Here is a 19,803-nt window from a genome sequence, read left to right as displayed (position 1 = left end):
GCTCTTAGCCTAAACTAATCTTTATTTATGTAAATAAATAAATACATAAATATTTGTTCTCAACAAGCTTTTATTTTATTTTAACGGAGTACTGTATTGTGCTCAAATGGTATAAGGAAATTGACAACATGGTGCCAATATGTCAGCTGTTCAGCATCAGCCTAATTTGAAGGAGGCACAAATTAGGGAATTGGAGTGAATGGTTGACATAATTGTGTTGAGATGTTTTATAAGGCATTCTTCCTGACAACTTTTGTTAAGTGCACTGTCTAAATGGTATAGTGCAAAAGAACTGCACCTGTTAAGATGGAAAAGAACTGTAATAAATTATATATCATTTGAAAACATGAATTCTGCTTATTTAGATTACAGTAAACTATACAGTAATTGGCTGTCACCAACAGCTAGAAATCTACTACAGTGAGGGGAAAAAGTATTTGATCCCCTGCTGATTTTGTACGTTTTCCCACTGACAAAGAAATGATCAGTCTATAATTTTAATGGTAGGTGTATTTTAACAGTGAGAGACAGAATAACAACAAAAAAATCCAGAAAAACGCATTTCAAAAAAGTTATACATTGATTTGCATGTTAATGAGGGAAATAAGTATTTGATCCCCTATCAATCAGCAAGATTTCTGGCTCCCAGGTGTCTTTCATACAGGTAACGAGCTGAGATTAGGAGCACTCCCTTTAAGAGAGTGCTCCTAATCTCAGCTCGTTACCTGTATAAAAGACACCTGTCCACAGAAGGAATCAAACAAGCAGATTCCAAACTGTCCACCATGGCCAAGACTAAAGAGCTGTCCAAGGATGTCAGGGACAAGATTGTAGACCTACACAAGGCTGGAATGGGCTACAAGACCATCGCCAAGCAGCTTGGTGAGAAGGTGACAACAGTTGGAGCGATTATTCGCAAATGGAAGAAACACAAAATAACTGTCAGTCTCCCTCGGTCTGGGGCTCCATGCAAGATCTCACCTCATGGAGTTTCAATGATCATGAGAACGGTGAGGAATCAGCCCAGAACTACACGGGAGGATCTTGTTAATGATCTCAAGTCAGCTGGGACCATAGTCACAAAGAAAACAATTGGTAACACACTACACCGTGAAGGACTGAAATCCTGCAGCGCCCGCAAGGGGCCCCTGCTCAAGAAAGCACATGTACAGGCCCGTCTGAAGTTTGCCAACATCTGAATGATTCAGAGGAGAACTAGGTGAAAGTGTTGTGGTCAGATGAGACCAAAATCGAGCTCTTTGGCATTAACTCAACTCACCGTGTTTGGAGGAGGAGGAATGACCCCAAGAACACCATCCCCACTGTCAAACATGGAGGTGGAAACATTATGCTTTGGGGGTATTTTTCAGCTAAGGGGACAGGACAACTGCACCGCATCAAAGGGACGATGGACGGGGCCATGTACCGTCAAATCTTGGGTGAGAACCTCCTTCCCTCAGCCAGGGCATTGAAAATGGGTCGTGGATGGTATTCCAGCATGACAATAACCCAAAACACACAGCCAAGGCAACAAAGGAGTGGCTCAAGGAGAAGCACATTAAGGTCCTGGAGTGGCCTAGCCAGTCTCCAGACCTTAATCCCATAGAAAATCTGTGGAGGGAGCTGAAGGTTCGAGTTGCCAAATGTCAGCCTCGAAACCTTAATGACTTGGAGAGGATCTGCAAAGAGGAGAGGGACCCTCCTGAGATGTGTGCAAACCTGGTGGCCAAATACAAGAAACGTCTGACCTCTGTGATTGCCAACAAGGGTTTTGCCACCAAATACTAAGTCGAAGGGGTCAAATACTTATTTCCCTCATTAACATGCAAATCAATGTATAATTTTTTTGAAATGCATTTTTCTGGATTTTTTTGTTGTTATTCTGTCTCTCACTGTTAAAATACACCTACCACTAAAATTATAGACTGATAATTTCTTTGTCAGTGGGCAAACGTACAAAATCAACAGGGGATCAAATACTTTTTTCCCCCACTGTATATTTACTAAAATGACAAGATACTGTATTTATGGTTACAATAAGATTCTGCTTAGCTTACAGTAAGGATGCAGTAATACAGCAAAACAGTATTATGCTGGCAACCCTGCTGCCAGTTAGTTACTGTAAATTTAAATACAGTAACATTGTATTTTAATATTACAGTAACATCCTGTAAAGTTACCAACAGTACTATTACTGTAACATTTACAGTGTCTTGCTGGCATTTGTGCTGACAGTATTTTACAGTAAATTTAACAATTTTCTTTTTAGGGTGGCTCAGTAGCGTGGCCACAGAGGGTCTGCTTCTGCGGCACTGTCAATGAATGAGGGCGGGTGGCATTACTGATAATAAATCAACTATATATTGTATTGGATAATACAAATTTTAGAAATACTCTGTCAAGCTTCCCGCATTCATACCTCACCAGGGAAAGCATTGATAGTGTGATTGTAGTTCTGCTCTTCTGCATTATATTTCTACAAGATCAAGAACGGGTTCTGAAAACACTGAGGGCTACAAGACAAGGACAGTGAAGGAATGAGTAACAGTGGATACAGAATAAGAGCAAAGGATAGAAAAGGGCCGTTATAGTTTTGAACATCGGGCAAACGTAGGCACTATGACATGGGAGCAAAAAGGTGACGGCCCTGACATTGTCTTCCAATATCAGTCCAACCACTCATGAACGCTGCTGTGCCATCTGGGTGCAGATCTGTATTGTCTTAATATAGTTTGCTAGAGACTTAACACTAGAACATACATGCACATCTCTGCGTATGTGAATTTCTCCTTCATATCCGTTCTTATGTTACTAAATATTTGAATTAAATATGGCATTTTCAGCTCCTCAACATGAATGAGCTATAATACGTTCTTCTCCAACCAGGCTAGCCTACTGAATATAATAAATACAGCTGACAATATCAGCTTTGTAATCAAATTAGTAATTGTGAAAGATTTATAATCATGTTTTCTACACATTATATATTCATTATTGTATTAGATTTTTTTGTATTAGATGTCTGATCGGCTCAGCAAGTTTCTAACTTTACTTTGGAATTTAATCTTGATCATTTTGCAAACCCAGGTCTCTGGATCAATGCTTTGATCAGTCACTGGTTTGATCTTGAATGCTAATTGTTCATTCCATCCATGGATAGCAAAGTACATTTTAACTTTCGTCCAAAATTGCCAAGCAACAAATACGTGGGAATTTTTTGGGATAAAATGTGAATTATGTTCACAAAATGTGAATTCTATTAATTAAATTTGCGGTTCGGGGGACAAAATACTCATTATGTGGACAAATGCGTTTCGTGGATGAGGAGATGCATTTTAAGTACTTTTACATGTCACTATGAGGCACTGTTAGGGACATAATTCACCTCGTGGTACATACACTATACTTAGATGCATATACTGCTTACGAAGATGTGCATACACTACATACTGAGACGTGTACATTATATCCTGAAATGCATACACTATACACTGATCAGCCATAACATTATGACCACCTGCCTAATATTGTGTAGGTCCCCCTTTTGCCAAAACAGCCCTGACCCGTCGAGACATGGACTCCACTAGACCTCTGAAGGTGTGCTGTGGTATCTGACACCAAGACGTTAGCAGCAGATCCTTTAAGTCCTGTAAGTTGCGATGTGGGGCCTCCATGGATCGGACTTGTTTGTCCAGCACATCCCACAGATGCTCGATTGGATTGAGATCTGAGGAATTTGGAGGCCAAGTCAACACCTTGAACTCGTGATTCATCAGACCAGGCCACCTTCTTCCATTGCTCTGTGGTCCAGTTGCTCACTTGCCCAATTTAGGTTCTTTCAGCAGTGGACAGGGGTCAGCATGGGCACCCTGTCTGGTCTGCGGTTAAGCAGCCCCATACGCAACAAACTGCGATGCACTGTGTTCTGACACCTTTCTAATCAGAACCAGCATTAACTTTTTCAGCAATTTGAGCTGCAGTAGCTCATCTGTTGGATCGGACCACACGGGCCAGCCTTCGCTCCCCAGGTGGATCAGTGAGCCTTGGCCCCCGCCTGACCCTGTCGCCTGTTCACTGCTTTTCCTTCCTTGGACCACTTTTGATAGGTACTGACCACTGCAGACCGGGAACACCCCACAAGAGCTGCAATTTTGGAGATGCTCTGACCCAGTCATCTAGCCATCACAATTTGGCCCTTGTCAAAGTTGCTAAGATCCTTACGCTTGCCCATTTTTCCTGCTTCTAATACATCAACTTGGAGGACAAAATGTTCACTTGCTGCCTAATATATCCCACCCACTGACAGGTGCCATGATAACGAGATTATCAGTGTTATTCACTTCACCTGTCAGTGGTCATAATGTTATGGCTGATCGGTGTATACTGAAATGCATATGTGGCACTGGCAGCAAGAGGCAACCACCAGTAACTATGACTACACCACTCCCAGTTTACTTTAAAGTGATGGGGGAGGGACTCACTAAACCCCTCTCTCACCCCACGGCAGACAATCCCAAGACACACAGCACGAACACCAATTCACAGTTATGAAACAGTTTATTGTGCACAGTCCACAGATCCAGAGGGATGGGGCACAAAGTCCACGCCCTCTGCTAATTACAGGTTTTAGATACCCCCTTAAAACTGCCTTTAATAAAATGGGCAATACACAAATGAAAAGAAAAGGGAAAGGAAAAACTATAGGCCCACCCAACCACTAACCTAAAACTAATAAAACCTAATTAAAACCCACTAAAATCTAAAATAATCCTATACCTATGGGTGGCTTATATAAAAACAGGGGTCTAATCTACCCTGTCCAGAAAAAGAACAAAGCTTGTACGGTCCAGTTTTCTGTGCTCAGGCTGACAAGTCCTCGGGTTCTGTTGTCTGTGTACCTCCCGGGCCGGTGGAGTGGGTCCCTGCCGCGATGTAGGTCCACAACGGTGGCACCACGACCTTCAAAGAAAGGGAGAGAGAAGCCAATCAGTGCATTCAGAATAAGTTGAGTATTCAGACTGATTTCTAACTTATATGCTCCCTTCCACTTCAGTCTCTCCGCTGATCCTGCATGTTTGGGCTTTGCTGCAGGATCCTGGTCTCTCATTCACAATGCAGGATGGCTACCTTTAAGCCAAGCTCATAGTCTGGAGCAGGGATGTGATTGGTTGCAGAGTGTTCGGCTGATTGCTCAGGAGGGAATCGTCCAATGAGGAGAGGTGTGCTGGAACACGCGCATGCCACAGAGTTGAATGTTCATAGTGAATGCAAACATGCTCATTGAAGGTAAAATAATGTAAAATACAAGAAATAAAGATACAATCAAGTGAACACAACTAATAAGTGAAAGGAAAGTAAAATAATAATAAACCAAACCTGGGGTGGTGGCAGGGTATGGCTTGGTCAGGCTACAGCCTCACCAAGAATCGTGTTAGCCCCACCTTAGCTCCACCATGGAACAACCAAGAATATCACCGAGAAGAATAAGCGCCAGCCAGTTCCATTTGCATCACTGCGTCATTGCTGCGTGAAATTGCGGGCGTTAGCACGCAGTGTAGTCTGAGCCAAATTAGTTAACGTTAGCTAACGCTAGCTAGCAAAGCAATTTGGGAAATTGTAACATTGCTAACATTATTATGGATCAATCCAACCACAACAACCGGCGGATTATGCTCCTTTGAAAAAGTAAATGGTGAGTTTGAATATATTTTAAATAATAGGGTCGATTTGGAAACTGTGCTGACTTTGAAATCGTATGAATAGCATTGCCTAAACTCAGTAGTAGTGACCGTCCACTTCTGTGCAAACATCTAACCCAGCATCGGTTTTCAAACTGTGGTACAGGTATCCAAAAATGCCAAAATCTGGGCGCCAAGGGGGTCCCTGGGGTCAAAAAGTTTGGGAACCCCTGATCTAACCCATAGCAGCCTAATGCGTGGTATTTCTAGCTCTGGGAAGGGTATTATTCCATTGTGTGTGTACTCACAAATTGATTTGATTTGAGCCCCACCACTGTATGGATTAGCCCCACCGTAGTTTAGCCAAAAAAATACTCTGCTGCCGCCAATGATCCAAACCAATAAATTAAATAACCAATATAAAAGAAGAAAAAAAACACACACACCTAATATTACACACAGCCACACTGCCCCGCACCCCCTGCAACACATACAGTGAGATACTTATGTATACAGTGAGATTTGACTTCCGCATACAGTGAGATTACACATCCGTTTACTCTGAGATTTGAGTTCCGCATACAGTGAGATCGGTCATCAGTCATGTGCCCGCTCAGGTCCACCCATTAGCTCACACAAAAGCAATTTTTAAGATATATCGTGAGGTGTAGCCAGAGGAGGGTTTTATTTCTTTAAAAATCAATTCTTGTCTGGCAATGCGTCCAACTGGAATTAGCTCTGTCTGAATAAAACAGCTGTCTGCCGCAATGAGTATGTTGTGGTAAAATTGCCCCTATGCATTATATATACCCACTGTATAACTGTTAGAAAATATAATAAACTTTCCAGTAAGTTACTAGTTAAAACTTGTTCTTATTAGGATTTCTCTTATCTGTGTGGCAGATAATTTCTGCTGCGGTGTCAAATTCTTCGAGTAGCGAGCTGAAACTATACATAACATGTTTGTCTCCGCAGAGTGCGTACTGCGTCCTTGATATCAATGCTTCCCTTTCTGGACTAATTACAAAGAATACTTTATGAAATATTGTTTCCCGTGCTGTGTACTGTGTCCTTGATATCAATGCCTCCCTTTCTGGACTAATTACAAAGAATACTTTATGAAATATTGTTTCCCGTGTCTCGGAACTGCCCCGGGACATATGCCAATAAATTATCATCCAGTTTCGGGATGATAAACGAAGATAAACGAACAGACTTTTTTTCTTCCCGGGCGCTCATCTCCTGCAGAAAAGTCTCCTCTGTTACTGGAAGCACTCACTGGGGTGCCTGATTCAACTGAAGCTTTGTACCTTAACAATTGGGGGCTCGTCTGGGATACAATCAGGTGAGTGGTCTCTTTATTGCCTTTGTGCTGTACCCTAAGAACTCCTCACTGGTTGTGAATTCGAGGCTGAACATATCAAAGTACGATACTGGATCTTACGCGTAACTGTTGATGTATTGAAATAAGATACTGGATCTTACGCGTAACTGTTGGTGTGTCGAATTACGATACTATATCTTGCGCGTAACAGCTGAGACTTGATGCAGGAGAAACAAAGTGTCTAAAGTTGTGTCCAGTGGAGGATCCACCATCCTGCACTGTCAGTGTTTGTACAACAAATGTTACAATTAGGTGAACAGACTCTAAATGTGTTAGTGCTGTAACCAAGAGCTGCTGAATAATTATATCCAAAACATGATGGACTACAGGGCTGTACTTCGAAAATATTTCGCTGTGCTGATGTGTGGCATCTGAAGCAGGAAAGTCTTTTGAAGAGGACCTCGCTAACGCTGTCTGCGTATCCCGGCTCCAAGTCTTTTGAAGAGGACTTGGGGAGCGGACTGGATCATGGACTGGCACTCTCTACTTGGCATTTTCTAGTCCTAACACTGCCGAACTTTTCCTTTGTCTGTACTCCACGGATCAAAACCCACTTTCTCGTATCTCTATTTAGAAGTTTAATTCTTAATTTTCTTCTCTTTTATTAGGCTTATTTCCCTATTATACTTTACATTAATACTATATCTGTAGTTTGTTTATCCTCTGGTACGTCCTGTCTGTGTGTGGATGTTTCTGCTTTGTGTGTGTGTGTGTTTGTTATAGGGCCTACACATTATAGGCTTGGTCTGCTATCTTCACCCCACTGTTCTCTGGAGTTCGCTGTTCTTGTAATTGTCAATTTTCTGCAGGTGCACTTGTGCTGTCTCTCTCTCACACACACACATCTCCACACACACACTATCATACATCTCTCTCTCTCTCTCTCTCTCTCTCTCTCTCTCTCATTCCCTATTTGTGCTTTAAACTTAGGTTGAGCTCAACCAGGGGAGGGAATTAATAATACATCATACCGTATTTGGAAAGTGACATTGAATGTTTTGTTTTGTGTGTTTTCATGTGATCTTTCTTTCTTTGTCTTTTCTTACTCTCGCTTCCTGTTTCCTAAGATTTCACTATACCTGTGTCCTGGTGATGTTCCACGATTTCTTACTTACACTGTACTATCTGTCTTTTCTGATGTGCTTTTATCACACCTGGCGCCCAACTTAGTGAGACCGTCACAAATGAAAGACTAGAAGCTAAGTGTCTATCTCTCATAGTACACTGTATCCGTTAAAATGAAAATAAATAATCTGTGTATAGGACACAAACGAAAGCTTCAAAACTGTATGTAATATACGGTGGTAAGAAATGAGAAACTAAAGCTAACTAACTTAGATCATTCATTAGAAAAAAGAAAAAGGCAAAATACAAAGCCGAAGCCCCGAAGACAAATTAAAAAATACGTCTTCAGTATTAATGAAAGTCCTCAAGATACTGTGGGAAATTAATAAATAATGATACATAAGTGTAGTTTGAGATACTGCAGGTCAACAAAACATGCCCAACAAAACTAGTATCCAAATTTACTTGGGATATAAATTAGTGTGTTTATTTGTATGTTTGTATTGCATGATACAGAATAAGATTAATAGAGTCATAAATAATGAATAATAGAATAAAAGTGTTACTTTATACAGAATGCTATTTAAAAAAAAGGTCTTACAAATAAATAAAATAATGTATGTATAAAATGGTTATAATACAAATCGATCAATGTAACAGCTGTTAGGATGCAGAGCGATGTTTTAGAGGGTCTGAGTAAGTCGAAGAGGGTCTGAGGACGTTGACAAGGTTTTGAGAGTTTGTTTTGAAAATAAATTATAATGTGCTGCTGTTTTCAGCACACGAGGTTCTGAAGGTAATTGACAGAGAATACAAAGCAAAATAAGGAATTTACTTGGTGTAAATGAATGCGATGTTTTAGAAATAATTCAATGAGAAAGTCATAGTAAGATCAAAGTTACGAAACTGTTTGGCAGTTATCAGGTTAAGAAAGTATCAAGCAGACAGAAGAAATAAGAAACCCCCCGAATAGGAGAGAAAGGGGGGGGGGGTGATATGCACATTGCGAATCATATCCAAATTAAACTAATATTGGACCCCTTATGACTCGGACAGGATAAAAACAATCTGGGATGCACTGTAAAAAGCTCCAGGAAATTGCAACTCGCCACTGCACCTTCCATAAGAGAGCTCAAATATCTTCTAAGGCAAGGTTGCCACATGGGCACTCCTTCCCTGGCTTGCCCGTGTGGTGCATGTTGGCATCCAGGTTCGGGACGGCCCCAGAAACTCCTGTGAAATACCGCTTTTAAATGTATAAATGTCTGCTAATAAATAAATAACAGTAATATATAGTAATACTGAAATGTAATCATGGTCCACTAGAACGCAACATGTGCAGCTCGATCCTTCATAAAACACCTTTGAAACGAAAATTAAAAACAGTTGGATAAAAATAATGTAACACTTTGTGAGTTTTCAATGTATTTTATTTGTAGCATTAGAAAATGTCACTTGTAAACATACAGATTGGTTATGTTAATGTACATTAAGCTATATTAAATGGTTAGGTAAGGTGGCAAGGTCACTATAATGCTGTGCCAGGGTTCTGGGTTCAAGTCTCTGCCCTGGCCAGAGAGCTTTCAAAGTGTGACAATATTGTTTTTATTTACGTGAATGACAAGGCAAAGGGTGGTCACACCAGATATGGATTTGATTTAGATTTTTCTTCTGTTCACTCACTTTGCGTTTATTATTATTCAATTTCTTAGCAGACACCCTTATCCAGGGTGACTTACAAGATATCACATTATTTTTTACATTTACCCATTTATATAGCATTTACTGGAGCAATCTAGGTATAGTACCTTGCCCAACAGCAAGGGTATATTGACAAATATAATCTATTCCAGTTTTTCCCAATTGTTTGCACACTAAAAGTGGAACATGAAACGCAGTCGCCGAAACCTGAAACTCGTGTACAAAATCCTTAAACCAAGTCTGCAGAATTGCAAGCACAATTCCTGCTTTATACTCAGTTTCCAATTCTATATCACACTTTTTGCAAAACACTACACACAGTTTTCTACATTAGGCACAACAAAATTAAAATCTCTGTAGTCCGTTTGGAAAGTAACGGCAATCACAATACCAAGCTCTATACACCAATTGGCTACACCCAGTCATCACAGCTGTAAACACTAGTTGTTGAATTGTTCACTTAGAAATCAGAGCTTTAGCACTATAAAAGGCCACAGATGAGTTCTCCTGTTTTGGAGGAAAATTGAAGTCAATGGTGAAGCAAGAGCTAGAGGTCAAGAAGTGAGAGGACAATGAGGACGAGGAAGGACAGTTGTCTCAGATGAGATCAGGGCCACATTGGTTGACTATGTGTTCAACCATGGATTCAGTATGAGGGAGGCTGGGCAGAGAGTTCAGCCCAACCTGAGCCGCTACACGGTTGCATCTATCATACGTACATTCAGAAATGAGAACCGGTAGGTTAACTACCATCTACACTATGCTCTTTATGAATGTATACTGTAGTATACTGCAGTGTGACATATCATTAGGCCTATGTTACTCAGTGATTGTTGGCCAATGTTACAGTAATGTAATTTAATATTGAAAGAAAAGAGATTTTAGCTTACTGTAACCAATCATATCATATTTGTGGATCTTCTACAGAACTGAGAGACGGCCAGGCCATGGTGGAAGACACTAGCTGTTCACACTAGAACAGGAGACCGCTATTGTGAACATGGTGATGGCAAACAATACCATTAGACTACGAGAAATCCAGAACCACATAATTGCTGACGACACAATATTCAATAACATTCACCAGGTGGGCTTGTCTACATTGGACCGTGTATTACAGCACAACCGTTTCTGGATGACACAGGTCTACAGGGTGCCATTTGAGCGAAACTCAGAGAGGGTTAAAGAACAGTGCTATGAATATGTGCAGGTAAGTACTATACTGTGAATTTATTATCCTATCAGCACTGTATAGACACATTACAGTATTGTAATCCACTGTATTGTGCCTCACAATATTGACTGCTCTAGGTCTATTTCACATATTTTCTTGTTGTCTGTTTCAAAGAGCTGGATGCCACTGCAATTCAGCACGTTTATATTTACATTGATGAGGCTGGCTTCAACCTAGTCAAATGAAGGGGACAGGGACGGACCAGTATTGGCCACCGTGCCATTGTGAATGGCCCTGGACTGTGTGGAGGGAATTTCACCATGTGCACAGGCAACCTCCATCACCATGCCAACCTTGGTCCCTACAACACGCCCTTCTCATTGCATTCCTGGACATGCTCCATGGCATCCTCATTCCAACCGAGCAGAGGGGTGGACCAGAGTAGCCCAGGTATGTTGTCATCCGGGACAACGTGAGTTTCCACCGGGCTGCTCTGGTCCACGGCTGGTTCATCGACCACCTACAATTTATTGTTCTATACCTCCCACAACATTCCCCATTCCTAAACCCAATTGAAGAGTTTTTTCGGCATGGATATATGACCACTATCCCCTCGCACGCATGCCTCTTCTCCAGGCAATGAAGGATGCATGTTGTGAAGTTGATGTGGGGGCTTTCTGCAGCTGGATCCATCACTCCAGAACATTCTTTCCCCACTGTTTAGCCAGGGAGAACATTGTTTGTGATGTAGATGAGGTGCTGTGGCCAGACCAAAATGCAAAATGCAGGATGCAATTTCTTTAATCTTACATTTTGCGTGTGTTTTTCTGTTTACAGTTTTGAAAGAATGAGACACTTTCATTTTTTATTTTTGTACAGAAAGCCCTTTTGGAAAGAGATAAAACAGTTTTGAATGCAGTGTTTGCTTTTGCTAGAGATTTGTAGAGTTTTGCATTTTGTGTTTGTGGTTTTGTGTTTAGAGTTTTGGGAAAATGAGCCAAAGATTCAGCAAACGTGTGTAAACAATTGGGAAAAACTGTAATGTCTATTTTTGAAAGCATGCTTACTTTACAGCATTTTTTCACACCTGCCTAAAACTTTTGCACACTACTGTGTGTGTATATATATATATATACACACACACCATTCTGCAAATAATTAACGATTTCAGTTCTTGTTATATATGAAACGTGCATTGGCTAACACTAACTTTTATGTCATGTATCGGTAATGGTTTATGTATAGTGGAATTTTATTCGTAAAACACACAATACGTTTTTAACAATACAGAAGAAAGTAGATTCGTAAAAAAAATAATGAAAACATGGATGGATTCAGGGCAGTAGCATATTGCGTCACTGCAGAGGTGGAGTTACAGGTGGAGTTAGTGTGTAGGAGCTGCGGTGCATCAGGCCTGGTGTAGAAGACACGGTGCCTCCGTCCTGCAAGTATATCCTTCTCACTGGCAGAGGAGCCGATGCGCACTCCACCGAAATCTCAACAGCACGTTGCACATCTCTGAGGTACCATGCGTGAAACAAGGGCTGATTGGTTGATCCGGGAGATTCTGACAACCACGGCCAATCCCTCAGTGCTGGGGTATGGGGGGCCAAACACGCCATAATACATCGGTTTGTGTGTGTACTATATTGGTTTGTGTTTGTACTTGTGCATACTATATTGGTTTGTGTCTACTAGATGGTTTGCGTGTGTACTATATTGGTTTGTGTGTGTACTAGATCAGTTTGCGTGCATACTATATTGGTTTGTGTGTGTTCTGTATCGGTTTGCATGCACACTATATTGGTTTGTGTACGTACTATATTGGTTTGTGTGTGTAGGAGCTGGGGTGCATCAGGCCTGGTGTAGGAGAAGCAGTGCCCTGCAAGTATTCCCTGTTGGAGCCTCTGAGGACTACGCTTAACCAGAAATCCCTGTCCTGCATCACTACGCAGTGACACATACACATACCTACGCAGAAGTATAAATCAGCCTTACCTTGTTGTTGTTCCAGGAGGGTTGCTGGGTCTTCGACTACAAGATGTGGAGCCTGCGCCGCCACCTGGAGGGAAGAGAGTGAAGATTTACTTTTTGGTCTATTAGATAAAATTGTGTGAATGCTTAGTGAGATTGTATGTTGTATCTTAATTAGAATAATTTCCTCAAGTCTGTGTATTGAAATTGTGCAGTCTTCGTGCCCTGCCCATATTTGTAATTTCTACAGTGTTAATAAATATTATTGTTGCAATTTACCAGTCTGTGTCGTGGTGCCCTGTGGTCCTGAACTGAACCTGTGTAGGGAAGAGTTGGGTGTGCCGAGCCCCTCACTTGTAAAACTCGAGGTGGTGTAGTCGATTTGAAAGAGTGTCTAGCTTTGCACCCATAGTCTGACAGTCTGACTTAAGCTAACGAGCTAATTAAATCCAAGGTAAGTGCTGGAAGAACCGAAAATCCTGGATATCGCGTTAGCTCAATCCAAGATAAGTAAATTTAGCCTGACTTTGTTCAACCACGTACGAAGAACAGACCCCAGGGTGTGTGTTTTATCAGTTTGAAGCTTGTAACGGTATGAGAGTTTTGATCTGACTCTACTTTTCTTGAATTGTTTTGGTAGTCACTCATTAATTATGCCGTCATATCCCATTGAAACATCTGAAGTTACCTGCTACACAACCTGAATTTGTTGGACCTTTATCCGACTGAACGCAATCAAGAAATGTGTTGATCTGTCAGTACCGAAGTCAGTACCCATGTTTACAGTACACCGATGGGCAAGTTGGTGATCTTTTGGGAAGGGGATTAATTTTACTTCCTCCTCATAGTCTTCATAATCACTGACTTTTTGACGGTGTCCACTGTGTTATGTGCAGCCAAAAGACATACAGTGTGGCATGTCTGTAACACAGCCGGTAAGTGCCGCTGCCCCAGCAACTGTCATTGTCAGACAGACATCCAGCCTCACCGCACTGTGGGGCCACACTGACGTCACTGAATTTCAGCTAGAGAGAAAAATGGTGGCTACCTATGCATTCATAAATCACTGTTTACTTAAATATACACTCACCTAAAGGATTATTAGGAACACCTGTTCAATTTCTCATTAATGCAATTATCTAACCAACCAATCACATGGCAGTTGCTTCAATGCATTTAGGGGTGTGGTCCTGGTCAAGACAATCTTCTGAACTCCAAACTGAATGTCTGAATGGGAAAGAAAGGTGATTTAAGCAATTTTGAGCGTGGCATGGTTGTTGGTGCCAGATGGGCCAGTATTTCTGAGTATTTCACAATCTGCTCAGTTACTGGGATTTTCACGCACAACCATTTCTAGGGTTTACAAAGAATGGTGTGAAAAGGGAAAAACATCCAGTATGCGGCAGTCCTGTGGGCGAAAATGCCTTGTTGATGCTAGAGGTCAGAGGAGAATGGGCCGACTGATTCAAGCTGATAGAAGAGCAACTTTGACTGAAATAACCACTTGTTACAACCGAGGTATGCAGCAAAGCATTTGTGAAGCTACAACACGTACAACCTTGAGGCGGATGGGCTACAACAGCAGAAGACCCCACCGGGTACCACTCATCTCCACTACAAATAGGAAAAAGAGGCTACAATTTGCACAAGCTCACCAAAATTGGACCGTTGAAGACTGGAAAAATGTTGCCTGGTCTGATGAGTCTCGATTTCTGTCGAGACATTCAGATGGTAGAGTCAGAATTTGGCGTAAACAGAATGAGAACATGGATCCATCTTGCCTTGTTACCACTGTGCAGGCTGCTGGTGGCGGTGTAATGGTGTGGGGGATGTTTTCTTGGCACACTTTAGGCCCCTTAGTGCCAATTGGGCATCGTTTAAATGCCACGGCCTACCTGAGCATTGTTTCTGACCATGTCCATCCCTTTATGACCACCATGTACCCATCCTCTGATGGCTACTTCCAGCAGGATAATGCACCATGTCACAAAGGTCGAATCATTTCAAATTGGTTTCTTGAACATGACAATGAGTTCACTGTACTAAACTGGCCCCCACAGTCATCAGATCTCAACCCAATAGAGCATCTTTGGGATGTGGTGGAACGGGAGCTTCGTGCCCTGGATGTGCATCCCACAAATCTCCATCAACTGCAAGATGCTATCCAATCAATATGGGCCAACATTTCTAAAGAATGCTTTCAGCACCTTGTTGAATCAATGCCACGTAGAATTAAGGCAGTTCTGAAGGCGAAAGGGGGTCAAACACAGTATTAGTATGGTGTTCCTAATAATCCTTTAGGTGAGTGTATATTACAACGCTGTGGTAGGTGTAGGTTAATATGCTGCTGATCTGACTATTGCACTCTCGGGTTTCTCCAATTGTTATATTTATAATATTGTATTTTATAATATAAACAAAGGGGTTATTGCTTGTTTTTAATTGGTTGTGATTTATTAATATTTTAAGCCGACAAAAGGGTTTGTTTACAGCTGTGGGGTTGGGTGTAGTTCAGGGGGGTCTCGATATATTTTATGGTATATTTATTTGGTGTTTCTTTGTGTATTTGTTTTTGTGATTTATTGGAATTGCTGTGGAGTTTTTTGGTTTACAGTTGTGGTTTTTCCCTTTATGGTTTGTAGGGTATTTTGGAGCTTTTATTTGTTAGTTGGGGTCGGAGACTGACTTTTCCCCCATAACCCTATTTTAACCTGAAGCACTCTGGTTTTTATACATTTTATGAATAAATTGTAATTTGTTATAAATGGTTCCCTGGTGTTTGTAATGGCTGCTAACATTGGCTTCCCTTTTGTAGTTTTAATTGTGCAATACTGGACCTTACCAGGGTTAAAGGTGGTGACTGAATTGGTTAACACCGATGTAGGTCCTAAAACAGGATCAGTTGTCTGTGAGGTTAAATATGCTTCATGTAGGTCTTCCTGATAAAGCTTTAAATGCTCTTGCCTGTCTTTAAATACCCATGGTCTGTGGGGATGGAGGGGAAGTTTGGGGTGTGTCAACCTGGTCAGAATGTGGAAGGGGGCGTGTGGCCTAAAAAGTTTGGGAACCACTGTCCTAGAACAACTTGCAGCTGATCTAGTTTCAAGGCCAGGCCGGAGGATTATGTATACTTTCTCCTCCCTTTGTTTACTCTTGTGGGTGTGGTGAGAGCTGCGTTCATTCAAAGGCCTCGCATGACTGTACTGGCAGTTCAGTCCTAATGGCAGAAACTGACACGAGCTACAGCTGTTATAGGCAGAAGATTCCTGATAAGCATCTTCACAAGAGATTGGGTGTGTGGAGGGTGAAAGGATCAGACCAGACTACATACAGTTCATGCAGGTCAAAGACTACATGGAAACATCTGAAATTTTGTAAATGCATTATATAATGTATAGAGCTCAGGGGTGTGTGGGGCTGTTAGCTGAGAAACAGCACTGAACAGTGCACAGTGTTTAGGAGCTCCACAACAGTTATAGGTGTTTGATTTATTTGAAATATCCATCTGTGATGGGAGGCATAATGCATCTGTGCTGTTAGCATTGTGCTAAACATGGTAACATAATTAGGAGGGCCAACAGCTCTTTGTTAGTCTGTTTCATATACAGCTCTGCGAAAAAAAAAAAAAAAAAGAGACCATTGCAAAATGATCAGTTTTTCTGGTTTGTGTTTGGGTAAAGTTAACATTTGTTTTATTCTATAAACTACTGACAACATTTCTCCCAAATAAAATGGTCATTTAGAGCATTTATTTGCAGAAAATGACAAATGGCCAAAATTACAAAAAAGATCCAGTGTTGTCAGACCTGGAATAATGCAAAAACAAACAAAAAAAAAAAGTTCATTAATTTTTAAACGCAATGTTTTAACTTGGGAAGAGTTCAGTGTAACTGCCCTTGGCTTGGATAAGCAAGACGCAGACGCAGAGAGTTCCAAACGGATGCCTTCGGTTTTAATAGTTTTCATCACGCTGACCAAAAACACCATCTTGAATACCTTGAAAGCTATAGGAAGATATACTAAAAAAAAATAAGAGCATAATATTTGCCTATAGTCTCACAAAGTTACACTAAACAATTACATAACAGCATTTGACAACGAAGTGCATTATACATTCACAAAGCAATTTGCTTCTAATAAACAATGTCAGTAAAACGTATATTAAACATACATTTATTTTACATATACACTGAAATAATTCATTGCTGGTCAAATAAACTAGCTAGCAGTGTTGCCGCTATAAACAAAATAAGAGTATTAAAACTTTCCCTTTACAAATTCACTCGTGACAGTTTCTGTAATAAAAGTAAATAATCAATATGAACATACCTCATTCCGCTTACCAAGGACGTTAACTTTAGGTATTTTAAATATCAATAAAGTGCGTTTCTTTCTCTAGGCGCATAATTCTCGTTCATAACTCAAATCATAATAAACAAACCACACGAACCAGGAAGGGCTAGCTGACCGTAAACAGGGTTTCCTACCGATATTTGCATGGATTGATAATCGCAGTAACAAATTAGTAGAGGGCAGCATCCATTGTAAAATACTATAAACCTACACATAGCCAAATTGTAAAAAAAAATAGATACTCTGTATAGTGTTCCCGATAAAATGAATACAAGAGATTTATAAAGTAAACCGTAAAACATCAAATAATGATTTGGAATCTTTGGGCACTGCAACATGTGTTAACATTTCTTTATGAACAAAAGTTATATGAAAATAATTTGCCAAGATGTATATAAAACAAAAGCATATCAAAGCAAACAAGTGGTCCTTTACATTTAGAAATTAATATTTGGTGGAATAACCCTGATTTTTCAATCGCAGCTTTCATGCATCCTAGCATGTTCTCCACTAGTCCTTCACATTGATGTTGGGTGAATTTATACCACTCCTGGCACAAAAATGGAAGCAGTTTGGCTTTGTTTGATGGCTTGTGACCATCCATCTTCCTTTTGATCACATTTCAGAGGTTTTTAATGGGGTTCAGGGCTGGAGATTGGGCTGGCCATGACTGGGTCTTGATCTGGTGGTCCTCCATCAACACCTTGATCGACCTGGCTGTGTGGTATGGAGCATTGTCCTACTGGAAAAACAATCCTCAGAGTTGGGGAACATTGTCACAGCAGAAGGAAGCAAGTTTTCTTCCAGGACAACCTTGTACGTGGCTTGATTCATGCATCCATCACAAAGCCAAATCTACCTGATTCCAGCCTTGCTGAAGCACCCCAAGATCATCACCAATCCTCCACCAAATTTCACAGTGGGTGCGAGACACTGTGGCTTTTAGGCCTCTCCAGGTCTGCGTCTAACCATTATACAGTCAGGTGTTGGGCAAAGCTGAAAATTGTACTCCAAGAAGATGACCTTACTCCAGTTCTCTATGGTCCAATCCTTATGGTCTTTTGCAAACCTCAGCCTAGCTCTTTGCTTCTCATTGATGAAGGGCTTTTTTCTAGCTTTGCACGACTTCAGTCCAGCCCCAAGGAACCTTTTTCAAATAGTCTTCGCCGTGCACTTCACCCCAGCTGCCATTTGCCATTCTTTTTGTAGTTCACTTGATGTAATCCTACAGTTGTTGAGTTGGTGATCATCCCGGTCAGTGGAGAGTCGTTGTCGCCCTCTGCTGGTCTGTAGCTTTGTTGTCCCCAATGTCTGCTGCTTGACCTTGTTCTTATGAACTGCTGTCTTTTTAAACATGTAAGTTGTGAGGACACGAACGGCGATCTGCCAGGAGCTTCGTTGCTAATTATCTGCATTGAAAAAATGCAGATCTTGTTATTACTCTGGTTTTCTTTTTCTTGACCACTGAAAAGTAAACGCTGAAAAACTGTAGGAGGAGATGCTATCAAAATGACACTCTGTACTCTTTGCACTATATCTGAAAATGGTTGCTATTACTTTTGGTGTAGGTCTGTGGTCTACCTTCGGCCCTACATGCCACATGCCACCTTTGACCTTTCTGGAGCCAGATACTGATCATGTAATCTGATGCAAGGTGCTCTCCGATATTGAACATCTCATTACTGCTTGAAGGAAGCTGTTCCGAGAAATGTTAATACGGAGCATAGCTAGGAAACTGTATATGAGGTTTCCAAAACTGCTAACAGTTTTCCGATCGGAGCTATGGATCATGGTGATATCGCTAAAAACATTCTTGATCTTTCAAGGCTTATAACTCCTTACGGGTGGCAGATACGATGATGGTCACTATAGAACATGTATAGGAAACCATATGGGCTGTATCCATGCATGACCTTGAACTTGACCTCTGACCTCTCCTTCAAGGTCAAATAATATTTTCTTGCATTTCAGGGTTACAGCATGCAAAATCCACCAAAATCACCATGAATCATGTCATAGGGGCCCAAATATGTTATTTTGAAAAAAATAGTTTGAATTTTAACCTTTACTTCAAGGTCAAATTCACAAAATTACAAAATTAAAAAAAAAAAAAAAACTTTTTGAAGAATTTTGTCCTAGACGCAAGGCTGAAAACTCATCTGACTTCAGATTTGTACATAGCCCAAGCACCTTCATTTTGACCTTTGACCTCCCCTTAGTGGTCAATCAATGCCTAAAACTGCTAATATTGCCCTAAAGAATGTATATGGGCTGTAGCGTTAAGGGGGGTGTATTTTGATCCTGAGCTGGAGCTCTGATCTAAAGAAGACTTCTCCCCAGAAGGTGTTACCAGAATTCCTGAGCTCATCGGCCCATGAACTGTTCTATGTCAAAGTGGCAGTCTTGGGAGGATGGCACCGTGAATGGGCCAAATGACTTGGAATCCCTGTTGTGAAATGTCTGGGGAATAGGGC

General features: G+C 41.0%; 1 long non-coding RNA gene across 1 annotated transcript; it reads right to left on the bottom strand.

Annotated features, from left to right (window-relative positions):
- Positions 1 to 4,538: 4,538 nt before the first annotated feature.
- Positions 4,539 to 18,817, bottom strand: LOC136750453 (uncharacterized). Its single transcript, XR_010816872.1, has 3 exons — positions 17,306 to 18,817; positions 13,001 to 13,064; positions 4,539 to 4,959 (listed from the first exon to the last, which is right to left on the bottom strand). It is a non-coding gene; the product is annotated as an uncharacterized LOC136750453 (long non-coding RNA).
- Positions 18,818 to 19,803: the final 986 nt, after the last annotated feature.

The sequence above is a fragment of the Amia ocellicauda genome, chromosome 5, assembly GCF_036373705.1.
Source record: "Amia ocellicauda isolate fAmiCal2 chromosome 5, fAmiCal2.hap1, whole genome shotgun sequence".
In the NCBI taxonomy this organism is placed as follows: Eukaryota; Metazoa; Chordata; class Actinopteri; order Amiiformes; family Amiidae; genus Amia; species Amia ocellicauda.
The sequence above is the reverse complement of the archived record's forward strand: the minus strand, read 5'-3'. Positions and strand labels throughout refer to the sequence as shown.